Source organism: Botryllus schlosseri, chromosome 15 (assembly GCF_051294905.1).
Source record: "Botryllus schlosseri isolate E-star chromosome 15, Bs_hap1, whole genome shotgun sequence".
Taxonomy (NCBI): domain Eukaryota; kingdom Metazoa; phylum Chordata; class Ascidiacea; order Stolidobranchia; family Styelidae; genus Botryllus; species Botryllus schlosseri.
In genome coordinates this window covers 9,228,474-9,245,236 of record NC_137250.1, presented here as the reverse complement: position 1 = coordinate 9,245,236, position 16,763 = coordinate 9,228,474, and the positions used below count along the sequence as shown (strand labels likewise).

General features: G+C 41.3%; 1 long non-coding RNA gene across 1 annotated transcript; it reads left to right on the top strand.

The window, feature by feature from the left end:
* Positions 1-1,636: 1,636 nt before the first annotated feature.
* Positions 1,637-8,226, top strand: LOC145457242 (uncharacterized). The gene is made up of 2 exons (XR_013920811.1): positions 1,637-4,494; positions 6,296-8,226. It is a non-coding gene; the product is annotated as an uncharacterized LOC145457242 (long non-coding RNA).
* Positions 8,227-16,763: the final 8,537 nt, after the last annotated feature.

The following is a 16,763-nucleotide window of genomic DNA, read 5'->3' as shown; positions in this document are numbered from 1 at the left end:
AACATTTCCCATGTCTAACGGCTGTGAGATCAAATGCACCATACTGTACAGGCGCGGAAAACTACAAGGCAAACATAGCAGATTTACTGCAAGAGTTTGAACGGAGGTTTCAGGTCTTCCACGAGCTCAAGAATACATTTGCCGTGTTCCGATCGCCATTTACAGTCGAGCCATCTGAAATGGCTGCTGAAATTCAACTCGAGCTAATTGACCTGCAGTGTGATACCACAATGAAGGATAAATTTGCGTCAGTGGACTTGAACAAGTTTTATCAGTATCTTACACCGCAGTACCCCATTTTAACAGCCATGGCCGCCACGGTTTTATCCATGTTTGGAACTACATATCTTTGCGAACAAGTGTTCTCTGTAATGAACAATAATAAAACAGTTCAACGCTCACGGCTAACCAATAAACATCTTAACGACATCGTTAAGTGTGCTGCTAGTCGGGATTTGCATCCAAATATTGAGGCGATCGTTAAGGAAAAGAGATGTCAAGTTTCAAGATTAAGCAGCAATACGGGAGCGCAGTGAGAGAAGACAAACCGTGTGTACTTAAAGAGGATATATAATTCCTTCCGTTAGTTCGACCTACAAATCTGGTTGGTCACACTCCCTTACCTTTCGTTCAATTTCATTTTCGGTCGATTTTTGTTCTGCGTACAATTGTCAATATATGTACATTTTCCAAAAATATTGTTTCAATAGACCCCACTTCATTTTGTGTGGACATGATTGTGTCATTGATTTAAAGGGCTAATCTACCATTCGATGTGAAAAACCAGTCATATACCCATAACTTTAAAATTGATTAAGGCATATTCCTGCAATTTGGAGCCAAGTGGCATGGTAAATACCATAACGTGGGTGACAGTTCTTCAACCACTTTCATTTATACTACGATACCCAGTGCGCATCGAATAGATCAGCTTGGGCGATAATCCCACATCCAAACGGCGTCATGGTAAAATTTGATTTGACGAACCCTGACTATAGGACGGGGCTCGCGTACTTTCGGTTTTTAAAGTTATTTTCTCCGTATGGCTGTAGTGACTTTGGTCCGAAAGTGCATGAGCCCCACAGGTCCGTCGGTTTGTCTGTCCGTCACCAGAACACACTTGTCCGATCATCAGAAGGTTTAGGTGCAGGGAATATGACATCAAACAGAACAAATATCAAAAACAAATAATTTTTGAAAGTCTTGCCGTTCGAGGGGTAGCGTATCCCCGTAACGTGAACATGTTTACACAGTAAACTGCATGTGTATGCAATACACCAGTAACTTCATTTTTATGTGTGTTGAAACACATTTTACTGATCCGGCCCGCGAGACGTTTGAAGGTCTGAATCCGGCCCGCGACCCGAATTGAGTTTGACACCCCTGATCTAAGTCATTATTCATTTTTGACACTAAATATATCTGGTACGCAACGAACCGTCCCACGTTGCATTAAGCTGCTTGATTGATTTCATGCGAAAAAAGTAATTTCTGAATGACTTCGGAAGCACTACTTCCCCTGGTACATCAATAAAATTGTAAATGTAGAGCATTACTTAAAAGTAGCATCCCTTGCATCACTTGCGACTTTGATCACCGCGACTCGAAACTTCTGTACTGCTGTGTCAAAGTGATATACTGTTTACGAGTCTTCGCCACAGCCAAGTGTGTTGAGCGGTCGATAAATGATGTAGATCTTTGTTTTGCGCCGTTGTGAGCGTCATGGGAGACACGATCTTCTGACAACGCTGAAATCTTTTTGCCTTGATTGATCTGTCCAGATCTTCCATTCACATTTCATGTCTCCAGCATCCCCATGCGGTTGTATTTTTGCACTGATAGGAGCAGACGTTGGCGGTTTTCATTGTCGAAATAAATTAACGATAAATCAGTCGTTCCAACCTGCAGAACACCATTTCAAAATATAAAATCGTGATTTCGTCCTGGAATAAAGCTAGAATCTGATTAACCACATAACTTTGTGTGTATTCGTTTTTGTGTATTTAATGTAAGCCCTACTTATTTTTAAATATCCAGCATGGGCAAAAACGATGCGCAAAGTCTATACGATTAACGTATTTACAAATAGATTCTCCCACAAATGGTATTTGTGAAAACGTACTTTAAAATATTTTGATTGCAATGCAATGCGTGTACGACGCAATTCACAAAGTTAGGCGATCGAGATGTAACGCTCAATTCGACCTATAGTAGGCCTATACTTAAATTCTGCAAATCATGATTAATAATGTACCACTAAGGTCTCTATTAGAAAAAAGTCAATTAATTATATATTTATGGTAATGCAAACAGGTATTCTTGCAACAAATCACCGAACATTGCCTTCGTGACAATCCCAAAGTTCGACTCGGTCTCACCACATGACTCTAACAAGTGAGCAAAGCAGTTTTGTAATTGTTGCTACGTGGTCTGCAGCCTTCCAAATTATGTATACTATTTACGTTGACGCTTATCAGGTACAAAAATCTGAAAGATATCATATTTATCGAGTTATGTTTCACTTAATTACGTCGGCACCGTTCATTCCAAACATGCGTTGTAATCAGAAATATCCAATTGTAAGTGTTGATACTGATCTTGCAGATCTTCAACCAGGTTATATGGCGTTTTGAAAATTTTACCGGAACACTGCGAGCAGTTCTCAGGTGTGTAGTTCAGGCCTAATTTCAAATCTTGTACGCCTTGCAAAGTCAGGCACAGGTGTTGGATATACTTGAGAGGTATATACGATATTTGACGGCCGAATCATCTGTGACAAAGGGGCGACAAGTCAAGAGGCGCTACATTTATCAAGTGGCATATATTCTATTTATAGTTGCGCATATGAATACTACATGTCAGCCGTGTCACACTTAATTATGTTTTCACTCAAAGTCCTTGAATATGTTTGATTGTTAGGTGGTTATCGGGGAAACCCTACACACGATTTATCGATTATTATGCATCGTGCAAAGACCTTGCAGCAAACATGTAAAACACACAAACAAACGATTTCATCCGTCTCGTGTTACATGTTTGGGTAAATGAAAAAATACTAGTATCCAGCACATTTTTATCAGTTAGTACGACTTTTTCATAAAAGTACTTCTGACCAAATAATCTGTGTAGCCGCTAAATGACAGAAAACGTGGAACATTGCGCCACATTACAATCGTTCCGCAAGATCTTGATCTTTCGGTGCTGTCGTCGGGCGAAAAATTGTCTCTGGCTCTGAGAAAGAATGAATTGATACCTTTGTATCCAAATTTTTTATTTCTACGTGGAGGATAGCACAGTCGTATCCATATCAGCAATACTTCGTCATTGTGACCAGAAAATGCCTTTTGTTCCGCAAGGTCTGTTGTAGGCCTAAACGATCACGTAGCATATAAAACGAAAGTAGGCCACGCTAAAACGTCGGAAGCTCGAATCGTAATGACGAAAAGTGGCCGGGTGTAAAATTGACCACTGACCATGACCAGTGTAGTCGAAACAACATTAATACTAAAATTGGTACCAGGTAAAGCTAAACTAAACTGATACGGTATTCGTAATGCTCCCTTTATAACACCACACATATATCGTTTGGGAGATATTTATCGTAGCATATAAAAATTATTCAAATTTAGTATTGTCATCAGGATATTGCCGCAACCAACCGCGAAAAATGGGTTCAGTGCCCAAGATAGCTGATACGCAGTACTGTAACAGCAACAGAACCAATTGAGCGCAAGAATATACGTAGGTAAGTAAGATTTGCAATTAATATTGCGACAACGTAAATAACCAACAATTGGTGGTTCGCAGACGCTTTACATAGCAGTGGGAACCGGCTATTTCTGAAAAGGATCGATTACTAATGAATGCTAAAATGCAAATTGAAATCAAGATTAACAGATTGTATACGTAATCGCAAACAGTAACGTTAAGGCATCATATAATACTGGTCCTGTGCGTGTGCACTCAAAAGGTTTTGAACGGGCATGGATACCCAAAATGAGTTCCACGTGCCGGCCTCACAGCATTTGGTTTCAATTGTACGCTTTGCTTTATAAAAGTCACGGCCCTCACTCACGGGTCATGTTTTGTGTATAGTCATTGTCAACGTAAGCACAGGGACGCAGATTATGATTGATGAGATGCCCGCGATTTGCCTTCGGTCGCGATTTGTATATCGAAATTTTCGAGACACATCGTTGAAGCTTTTGCATGACTTGTTTATTTTGCTCGGGTTGTGCCCATTGTCGCGTTATGCACATATTGTCAAGACGTTGGCGACGATATCATCGTGCTCGTTATCGACTTTGCAAACCTCATCCGTGACTCAGGCTGGTTGGGAAAGCGGAAAATGTGAGATTACAAGATAAAGACTGGATCTGCCAACCGGTATGGAAATCGACATCACGCTGTCCGACTATTGCGAAATAGAAGACTGGTTAATTCCGCGTTTGAGTCAGTGGGAAGATCTCATCGATGGCTTGGCGGATCAGGAAAGTAATTCGTCCTCGTGGTTGGCATGGTGAAATCCGAGTATAGTGAATTCCGATTATAAATATTCATTTTTGAAAATATTAACCCTACTTTCACGCTATTTATGACTGCATCAGACTTTTTGCTACCTTCTACCCTGTGCTACCAAATACTTCTCTGTTTTATAAAATTTTGAATTATTTGAATTCTTGGACACGATAAATACATTCTCTTTCTCTGTCGACACCACTACACCAAGGTGTGTACCACAATCAGTGCTTTGGATGCTCTATGTGAAATTAAAATAGAGCTGGAGTCGGAGTCATTTGATTGAAAAGTAGCTCCGGATCCGATGTATTTCATAAGATGATGGCTGAATTCACATGATTTAACAGCAACTCTTCACAAAATTGACTGTTGTTGCCTCTTTGGCGCCACATTTTTTCACAGACCACGTTGCTTGGAATTTGACAGCAGACCAGTCACATGATCGTAGGTGCAACCGATGGTACTGATTACCGACTGACGCATTTCATAGATTTCACTAAGGTACTCACTGGGGCCGGAGCAGTGAAATCAATGAGCTCCAGAGCTAGAGCCGGAGCTAATTTATGACAGAAGAGGACTTCGGAGCAGGAGCAACTTAACATTTAAACCTGCTCCAAAGCCCTGATTACAAGACCAGTCTGCAGATGGCAATGGTTGCACGTTATGTTCATTATGTTGCATAGTGAACTTTTACGGGTCATATTTTGCTCGTCTTGGGTTACGTAATGCTCATTTTATGAGGACAGCACAATTAGTTGACCGCATTTTGCGCCGTGTCGAAAAATGAAATACATGCTTCGCGGCGAGCGCCCAATTAGCGTAATGCGCCGGTAGTTTATGACTGTTCGCTAAACAATCGCCGTTTCCAAGTATAACTCCCATATATAGTGTCATAAAGGTCTGCCGGTATCTTGTGTGAATTATGATATTAAACTAAATGCTGAATATCTTTCGCTTCATTTGCATGGTTATCACGCTGAACAATGGCGCAAATATGCGTGGAATGATCATGTGTGGTTTATGTGCTGAGATGCGCGTATAGACGCAAATGCTTATCATTACACTATCTTTCTACGAAGCAGCAACTTTAGAAAGGGTATGGTTTAGCAAGCAAAATTACACAAATATCCGAAGCAACTATGCTATCGTCCTATTTTATTATGATTATAATTATGATTCCGACGCAAGCGTATTGCCAAACAATGCGCCACTCTTTTATGCTAACAAGCGACCGTACGCAGCGTTGTTTAGACACAATCGATCGAAAATGACAATTGTCATTACCGTTAGAGAATATTGGTATAGGCGTCAAATTCTTCTGGATTAAACTTAATGCGCCGCGCATTCCTTTCGTGACGATATTGTCTAAAAATGTTAAACACCTAAATATTTGCTACAAGGACTGATGTCTCGTTATGAATTAGTGAGACGAATCTCCCAGTTATCCACTTGAATGAGTATGAGTATAGCTTTGATCAAGGCTTATTGCTCATGCTCGCAAATGCATCCTATATAGCTCGAATATAATCTTTGGCGAGACTGCAGTATCAAGATATCGCTAAGGCATGCTTATTCGCACGGTGTCTTTTGTTCTTGTATCCCCATCCTATGCATGGAATAATGAATTTCTGAGCAGATATTGACTATGCGCAATAATTGTGCATTGATGATTACACACTTAGATAAGATTACAAAATATTTATTTTCTATACTACTTGTTTCCATTCCATGGGTGTTCGACTGTCCTACAGACGATAGTGTTTCTTATCCCTTTCAGCTTGGGGACCTTGGGAACATCGAGGTCAATGTCCCCCAACGACTACTTCGCCTCGGAGTCAAAAGCGCACAAGTACAGCACACGCGCGTCAACGAAGAACAACTACCATATGATCAGGACGGAATACTAGAAAAGGCATTGCTCCATCAAGTATGCCGGACCCCAATTGTGGAACAGCACCTCGCCGGCTATCCGATAGTCGTCGAGCATGTCCGCATTCAAGTCGAAATTTAAGCAATTTCTTCTAAATGAATACTAGCCAGCCTTCAGGATTACCGGACAACGACCTAACATCGACCTCGCCTTCCGCCACATGCCTTCTTATTTTGTCGCTTGCGTCTTATATTCTCTGCATTACTTTTCACTCAGTGTGCATGGCTCTGCTTTACTTCGCCTAGGCCAAGGTGGGTGTATGATTTTAAAGACTACTCCAAGTTGTTTCGACACCTTCCTATCTTTTAATTGTATCGCAGTTTTGTGGTGTTTTGAAACGATGAAAATACTAATAAAACTGATTGATTGATTCACCTGTCAAATTTCGGAACAAATTTTGCGGACCAGTGAACCAACAAAAATCAAAATTAATCCAAATTGCATTTACGACTAATGTATGCAACTCATAAGTAAATATTGGGTTCGTCGATTTAATGAGAATTCGTGTGATTCTGTTGAAGTTTCTCCAAGTAAGAGACTTGAAACCACTTACTTAACATCGATTGTTTCTTTGCTAGCCGCTATTATACTGCCAAATGACGCTAAATTGTGGTGTCTAAATCATCGAATTTCGTTTTAAAGGTATTCTTAACTTTAACATTTCATTCTTCTTAACGAGTTGTTGCTTACTTGCATTCCGGTACTACGTTTGCGACGTGCGCCAACTCCAAAGTCGTCCTTTAACTTTATATTACGACATGATGCAGAAAGAAACACGTTCCACATATTTAAATCAATGATAAATGGATGCTTCATTTCCCTAATGAACGGGCACGCAATTAACTATATCCAACATTTATTTTGCAAATGAGATATAAATTGTAATTAATTTGGCGGACCGACAGGAAAGATCATTAGCGGCTGAGAACCACTGCTCAAGAGACTACAGAAACTCATGTTTTAACTTAATTTTGAAACCGCATATCTCTTGCCACTTCAAATTATAACTCATTTTGTTTTCAGCGTATTATAAAGATTCCATATAACACTGCAACCTATATGTCACACTGGCCTTAATCTACAACAATCGCATTTCCACGCATATAAAACCAATTCGCTCGGAAATGGTTAGATCCATCACGTTTCTAAATAAGGTCCTATTTTTGTGCAGCACCGATATACACATTTTCGTATGCACTGGTGATCTATAAATTTTAATTCCCATTTTGCCGCAACACAAGCAGTCTTGCATCTCGCGAGATCAAATCATTTCATGATTGTCACCAAAACAGGCTTATAAACCGTAAGAATAAGTCAGAGGATTTGATGGGATTCACACCTATACAAATGCAGGTTGTACGACTTTCGGTGGATTTCCTAACCTCCTTTTTTTCTTTTAACAAAATACTTCGGAAATCTCCATTACCTCATGCCTGATCAGAATCGCGATAAAGTCTTCTGGCGGCTGCTTACGTTGCGCAAAATGCCTCCGGAAAAACGAACGACGGTATTCGTTATTTTTTCACATATCCGTGAATTGCCTTATAATAGATTCAAAAAAGCCCTACTTGATCACCTCTTGTCGTTACACTAACACTGTTGCCCTACCTCGCCCAGACATTGCTTCATTGATCATTTGCTACTATTGTTAGATTTTTTTTCTATTTTACTTTCTTAACTAAACATTTTTTTACAGCCAGACTGTTCAGAGTCGAGTGTACCTGTTTGATGCTGGTGTGATCAGACTAGATGACCTTCACGGTCTTATCGATCATTCCTATCTAATACCGAATACTGTGCACGCATATTTCCTGTACCACCATCACTGCCGTTTGTTATGTATTTTGGTTTGATGAAAATAAAGACTCTCTCTCTCTCTCTCTCTTTGCGGATTGTTAGGATATATATGCCACGTCGACATATGACGACGGCGGACTAAACATAATTTACCTTAAACCTATCATCCACGAAAATGAATGCTTTTCTCAAACTGCAGGGACATGCCGCTTTCGCGAAGCAGTCTAATAGATTGAACATATATGCCATCTTGCAATATTGGCAAACACTAAAGGAAGCAAGATATGTCAGTAACTAAGTGCTTTTACTTTTCTGTAAGTACAAAAGGGTGTCATTTTTATTTTTTACTCAAGTGGTGCTGTTTTGGTTATTGGTCCGATTCCACTTTAGGAGTTTTAAACCCGAATCGATTTGTCAAGTAGAATATACTTATTGGATAGGTTTGCATCGTGGAATTGGTTTGACCAATTGACAATATATACGACCAATGGGGATGTAGCATATAGTTTCGAAATTACGTCTATTTAGGTTCTATATGATTACATGGGCCTCTCTATATTTGTCGCAAAACTTGCCGATAATTTGACGAAAAAAGTCTTCCACGCATGGTCGCTAGCTACTTTTAAAACCATATAGTATACTTTTCGAGATTTTACCGTTACTTCGGGGAACTTCGAACTGAGATCATGGAAATCTCTGCTTCTCACCGGCAAGATAGCGTATTGATAGAGCGCCCGGCTTCTTGATGGGTAGGTCGTGGCTTCAGCCCCAGGCCGGGTCAGACCAAAGACCTGATCAGTAGAACTGGTATCCGTGTCTTCCTCTCTTGGCGCTCAGCATTTCCGGATAATAGCAGAGGGGCGTTGCAAGACTTAGAAAAATCCTTACAACCTTTGCTGTCCAGCTGAATGTGCACATCATCAACTCATGCATATAGGATAGGGCCTATATATCCTATGCGCAGATCGTGTATATCATGAATAGGTGTTTATACCGCAAAAACATCAAGGACAACAACGTCATATTCACCTTCCTATCCCTACTTGTGCTTCAATAATGTTCTTTTAATGCAATAGTTCCACTGCTCCTTCACTCTTGCATCCGGGGCTATGCTTGCAACCAATGGCTGAATTCTGCCGGTTCTGTAATTTTAAGATATCTTGAAATCTATGAGATGTGACTTTTTGTAGCAGAACCGACTGAAAAATCTGGCTTTTGTAATAGAACCGGCTGTCAAAAAAAATTTGAATCCCAATACTGCTTGTAACTATGGAGCAGGCTGTTATCTTTTAATGATCGTAATTCCGTTCAACTATTATTAAATGAGAAAGTGGCTCGGCGATTTTGAATAAGATTTGAACATAGAGGCCGCGGTGCGTACCGCGTGGTACTAATCACTGTTGATTCGGGTTTATGCATTTAGTCGTAAGATTAACAAAAGGCGCTAAGTACATTTACCAAATTCCAGATTATGAGCAGGCATAAACACTTGAAATCACACATCAAAAGTTCAAATCCTATAGACACCAATAAACTTAAGTTACTGTCAGTTTAAATACGATTAAATAGAATCTCAGGATTGTCGAAAACTTTGAGATTAAATGGATAATTTAGCATGCGACCTGAGCTTTTAACTTTGTTTAGGGATACCATATTTTGGCAATGTGAAAAGAGGGCACTTACTTACAATACCGGAGTTAAATCCGAAAAAATTGGTAAATTAATTCCGAGTTTGTAGATGGTTGACTAAAAAAGGTCTCTTTTCTGGCTCTACTCCCGAAAGGCACGCCGGAACGTTACTTGAGTACTGATTTCCTATATCTCAGTTTAATTTTCACATGCACTTGACGAAAATTTTCAAAAAAAGGACAAATTCTCAAAAAGAGGACATCTGGGCGTCCTCCGAGGACACTTTCAAAGAAGTCAAAAAACAGGAATTTTGGTAACTCTAACTTTGCTGTATCCATGACCTCTCTGGGACCCTATTTCTGCGCTTAGAATACCCATAGGCCAACGTCAGAGGCTATCAAACGACGCTTGTAGGCTACTGCCCCGGGCTAACACCTTGTCAGTCATTACGTGATACCATACCGGCTCTGTGTAGCCTTAGCCTACTACGGCTCGTGTAGGCAGACCGTCAGACTATTCTCAGCAGGCCAGAGCTTAAGAGGTAAAACATCGGATTTTTTTGTCGATACTTATAGTTCATATATGCAGATTAGGTCTAGCTTGTGTATGTGTGTATTCCCTGAGATTACAACACCTCCTCATCTTTATACTTACATTTACGCACGTCTGGGTCCAGTCAATGTATCATCCGCAAGAATGCGCTAGAGAGGCGCTTATTTAGAATCCCAAGATATAATGTGTTAGGGCGCGTGCTGTTGTGGGTACTTCCTCAGTCGCGACATTGGTTGCGGCTCCAAATCTGACTAGGTGTGACACGACTTGAAGGATTATCTCTGGGTTCCGCATCGGCACCTGAGCCTCGTGTTCTTGTGGAATTGTACACTTGTACAGTATCTAACTAACAAAAAGCCTGGAACGAAAAGTGAACAATAGGCCTATATCCAGGGTTGCCATACCGTCCTTATTTCTAAGATTTGTCCTTATTTTGAAGGGCCACGTCTTAGAAAACTCAACTGTCCTTATTTCTAAGAAATGTCCTTATTTTCGACTCGCGTCCTTATTTTGTCTTATTTTCAACCACTACCGAACTTCGATCGTTTTCCTCTGGTATCTGTGTTGCATAATATTCTCAAATTATGCTTTTGCGTTGAGATTTCATGTCATCATAGATGAAAGGAACTCTCGTGACGTACACACCACAAGATTTGTCTTCTAAGTGGTGAGATAGTTAGGGCAGTGAGTGGTAGTATAGCAGTTTCGTGTGTGCCAAGCTACCGCAGCGGACGTAATTTTAGCATTAAACAGCAGTACCGGGTTCCTGCTGTTTGGTCTACAGCAGGGCTGGCCAACCTTTTTGGCCAAAGGGCCACATTCGATTGACGAACTTTTGCGCGGGCCACTATCCGCGCGAAGCGCGAAAATATTTTGAAGTTCATAGGTCAATTATGTTGTCATTTGATTATATTGCGGGCCTGCTGTATATCGCTGGGCCAAGTTTGCGAGGACTGGGATATTCGGCGCATGGACATATCGACATCGAAAGCTGCGACCAAGAAGGGTCAAGCATTTCGTGCCTGGGTTTCATAGTCGACGGTCTTACCGCGTGCGGGAACGCAAGGTCGCATATGTTGAACGACACATTGTCTCGTAATCGCGAATATTGTTAGACTCAATCTGATACATTAGGTGCTCTTCCATTTTCAAAAAATGGCAACAATATTAAAAACAAGCAATCGAGTGACCACATATTGCGCTAAGCTTGTAGAATTTTTTACCTTTGATACATCTATCGCAAATTATTCTGCTTTATTGTAGTGTACGAAGATATATACCAATATGTGAATGACTGATGGACCAGTCAATTCGTCGGAACTGATATTTTAGCCATAACATCTCAAGTGTGGCGGCCAGACTAATCAAATTTTTGGTTGGCCTTGCAAGTTCAAAATCTGTGCAATCCATTTTTGATGATATTAGAAATTTCGGAAATTACCTCGCGGGCCACTCAAAACCTTCTCGCGGGCCACATGTGGCCCGCGGGCCACGGGTTGGCCGGCCCTGGTCTACAGCAACATATGCTCAAGCTGTGGGGAAGGCAGCATTTATTGCGTAGTGAAAAAAGGCGCAGTGCAGTCGACACATTGATTAAAAAGTAGTAAAGCTATAATTCATTGATAAATTCATCTAGATTATATTACACTTGCGCATAGTTTTAGCTACTAATAAGGCTAAATCTGATTAGTTAAAATGAGCAGGCGTAAAAACGTTTTTCGTGACGATTATCATCAGAGAGAATTCAAAGGTATCTAACGAAGCTTGAAGGGCGAGTGTTTCGCACATTGCAATATCTGCAATTGTGACATTAACCTGGAGGCCATAGGAAAGACCGCTATTTCAACTCACATTGATACCACAAAACACAAGAAGTGTGTCATAATGATTAATTTGAGCCTATCGCTGAATAATTTTTCCACAAGTCGATCAGCACCAACGACCACAGACTACAAGGCAGCTGCTGCTGAGAGTACCTGAGCATTCCATACTGTCAAACACCAGCAATCATTCCTCACCAACGACTACACATCGCAATTGTTTAAAGTAATATTCCCCGATTTCAACGTCGCAAAGAAGTGTTCTTCGGCCAGGACCAAGACCACAAGCATTGTTGCTGGAGTTCTTGCTCAATACGCTCAAAAAATGACTTCGTCTAAACTTGGTGTATGGCCTTTTTCCATCTTGGTTGACGCCTCTAATCACAACGAGGTGAAGGAGTTTGGTTTATCACCCTATGGGGGGGGGGCAAGACCAAATTATTATATTTTTTTGGCGGGGGGGGGGGCGGGCGGGACTGACAAAGAGCTGTTTCGGCCCGGAGTAAAGTTGAACCTAGACCTGAACTATCGTGAGATCCATGAAGCACTATCTAATAACAGGGAATTGCTGGAGCAGATTGTTTTTGGCGAAAAGTATGGAATGTGATATGCCACGGCTAGTATAAATTCAAATTATGTATAAAAACGCTTTTTCATGCTTATCTAATTTCTCGACTGTCCTTATTTTTGGGAACATATCGATGGCAACCCTGCATATATCTCTCGTTCTTACGGCTTCCTTCCCATCCCAGAACCAAACGAGATAGGATAAATATGATAGAGCCGCCGACTATTTAGTAGGGATGGTGTGAACGTGAGGTTCACGTTCGCGTTCTGTGTGTGAACCTCGGAAATTTGGAGGTTCGCGTTCACAACAGAACCTTGGTAGGTTCTGCACTGTGAACCTTTTCAATAAATTGTAATTTGCACTTCATTATAAAATCTTTGGTTCAAATTTGTTGCATTTCAACTGCGGGTCACTCTATGCATGGCGCTGGCAGCATAAAAAAATTAACGCTAAAGGAGCATGCACCATGACAACCTTAAAAGTTTTACTTGCTTTTTTGTTGCAAAAAATTTCTCGAAGTATCCAGCTTTCCGTTTGTGAATATTTAGTGACTCTCTGATGTGCGCTTGACCCGCAACCACACATCACGAGCGATATACGTAGTCAGCGAATGATGCTTATTCAATCAATCAATGACATTGATATCGTTTTCTGATGTAAAAAATCGAGCGAGCGTACGGGGTCAATCTTGACTTCATATCTTTACTGTATCATTAAAACCAAATCCGTGCGATTAAGGTGCTGGCTACTGCTATATAACTTGTGTTTATGGTATCAGTAGCGAGTAGAGAAACCCGTTTTACACTCTGCTCAATATAAATGTCGCAATACTCAGACTCCGAACACATTGTCCGGTCTGGCTAAGACCGTAAAGGCGTAAGCTTATATTCCCTGGTAAGTCCTCGTCGAAATTGTTGGCAAAGCGACGGAATGTATTGATTTTATGAGATTATTATATCCTTTGATAACCGCGGTTGATACATTTAGCGACGTTTAAAACGCCAATATGTACTTCAGCAATGTGACATTATGTGGCCCGAGTCTTCGCTGGGTATCGTGTACATTAATATAGGCTATCACTTCATTGAAAGATAGGGTTGGAATTAGCAATATGACGTCACGAGGTTCACGTTCGTGTTCACACAGAACCTTTCAAAAAGGTTCGCGTTCACACGAACCCGAACCTTTCAGAGGTTCACACCATCCCTACTATTTAGTATATTCTTATTCACAGTAAAACTGGTAAATACACACCTAATTCGCGAATCAACCTGCCACTAAGGAAAATGGCGAGACTGAAGTGGTTAAAATTTCAGAAATAGAGTCAAATTGTTATTCCTATGCAATACATGAAGGTGCAAGATTACAAAATTGCGGTAGATTTAAATTTGGCAATGGCTGCGGAGGTAGAGATGATTCAAAACGAAGAATCGAAATTACAAAAAGTATGCTGTGATTTTCGAGAACAAGCATAATTCAGTCCGGTGGTGCATTCAATATATATATCGGCTTTCAATTAAATAAAAGGGCAAAAGAAAACAGGAAACAAAGGAACATCAAGATAATCAGTTTTGGGCCCTTATTAAGCACCTCCAGCGTGGGCGGTCGTGGGCGTCTTCGAGCGATAGCCCGCGTTGCGCTAGCTCGGTCTCTATTGTTGAGCGCCATGTGGTTCTATTCCAGCCACCTCTGCGCCATGGCTCCGTCGGAATGTGGTTGATGATGGCGGCGGCTGGTTGATCGTCTTGATGCCGCACTAGATGACCGATTAAGCGTAAGCGTCGTTCAGCAGCCAGCAAACGGCATGGGACCGTTTTTGTGAGTTTGCGCAGAGCATTGGTGGATATGTGCTCCGGGTGGTGGATGCCGAGTGCGTAGCGGAGGAGTGCATCGTAGTTGGCGTTGAGTGTCTTAGCCAGCTTTTCTGTCAGTGTGAGTGCTTCTATTCCATAAAGAAGAACCTGCTCGACAGTGGCACGGAAAATGCGGGTCTTGAGTCGGGGTGAGGCACTTGAGTGGAAGAGGCAATGTAGCCGCCTTGCCGCGCCCCAGGCCTTTGCTCGCCTCGCCTTCAGTGCTTTTCCAGAGTCTGCGACGTCAATACCGAGGTATATAAAACTCTTGACATTCAAGGTCTTCCGAATGATATGCACTTTGCACATTGCACAGTGCCCAATAAAGTGATCTTTTGGATCCTTATTATTATTAAACATTGGGAAACCTCAAGTTCACCCAAATAATGATCGAAGTCGCTAGTAATATTTTACTCATATATCAGAAATGTGTATTTTCAAGGCAAGACGTCCCACTGTAATCCGATTACAATAGGAGTCATCGGTGTTACTTTGCCTTCACCATCATATACACGCAATGAGATAATGAGTTGGAGCCGCTCGTTCGTTGATCTATCTAACTGTCAGAAGAGGGTGGCTACTATCCTCCAGGTTCAAGTGAATCGATAGAACTGCAGGTTTGACGGATATATTGCAAGGAAAGCATGGGTACAAACAGCAACCGATTCAAGTCAGACAGGCACATAGCAGCAAACAAATATCATAACAAACTTAATTCTTCCGGTGGTACACTTGACTACAACGATCTACTCGGTCAACCCTACCTGAGGACTTTTGAAACGCGAGCGCAACGCGTGGCCGGGTCTCGAGCCGCCGCCCGTCAAAACAATTGCACGCGCTTGAGTGGAAACGGAATAACCAGAATACCGTGTTTGAGATTAAATTGCGGGAAAGCGAGACTCAATGGGCTTAGGACTGCTTTTCGGACGTAAGTCAATTCCTGAAACTACTGTTAGGGGTAGGTAAGGTTACGTCACTGCAAACAGAGTTGCTATTCCATCAAAATCCTTCTGCGGTGACAGTATATACATTCGCTATGATGGCTCTGTGTTTTACATTTTACGAATTACATATGCGCGCACCGTCCTACGTTGTATGGTACTTTTGCGGAGTATGAATTGTGGTCTGAAGCATTAGCATTGAGCATGCCCGGTTTAGAAACTTCAGACAAGTGGCTGCTGACAAAAATTTCCCGTTTAATGCTCTGTGGTCACATCCTCCTAGACCAGGGTTGTCAAACTCAACCTGGGTCGCGTGCCGAATTCAAACCTTTCGTCAGCTCGTGGTTTGGACCAATGAAATGATTCCGAAATGTTAGCTCCAAATACGTACCTTTGGTTTTCACTGGAATAATTTGTTATCAAGGCTATACATAATAGCCTTACACAATATATTACGGATCATGTAGGCTGTATTCTAGCAAGACCGTTTTCTGCAAACAACGGAATTGGCAAAAATACGACGATTGGTCGATTGAATACAGTTATAAACCACTTAAACAGTGGCTATGACGGCGTTATAAGTTGATATATTTCTATCCTCCCTTTGTTTTAGTCGTGATGCGGCGTTGGCCCTGCGCGTATACTTTGTCAGGAATACAAGAGATTTAACTGTAAAGTGTAAACATGGCCGTCATTATTTTCAAGTCGCCATTCGGGTTTCTCTGGAAACCGGGGCTGGGGGCTTTCGGGTCAGAATAAGGTATACAGCGGTGCGTTACTGTTATAGTCTCAATATACCGTATACATAGAACTGTTTTGCATTGGAGTTTTCGCCTCTATGAATAACTATTATTTTGGTCCATTTTTTTTTTTGAAAACTCTGAACTGAGTGTGCACTTTTTTGCATCCTATAGATGTGATGTCAATGTCACCGACTTGTTCCTAATATTGTGACTTGACTGGCATATGAACATGTTCGACATTTGATTCTTGTGAAATATGTTCGTCAAAGTCGTAAAAAGTATAGTAGAAATCCTAACAGCTGTCAGAAATATGATGGATAAAACAAGCATTTTTGCATTTACTTCGCGGGCCGGATACAATCGTCTGGCGGGCGTCTAGCTAGGGATCCCCTGATACAGTCCCAGGGGTTAC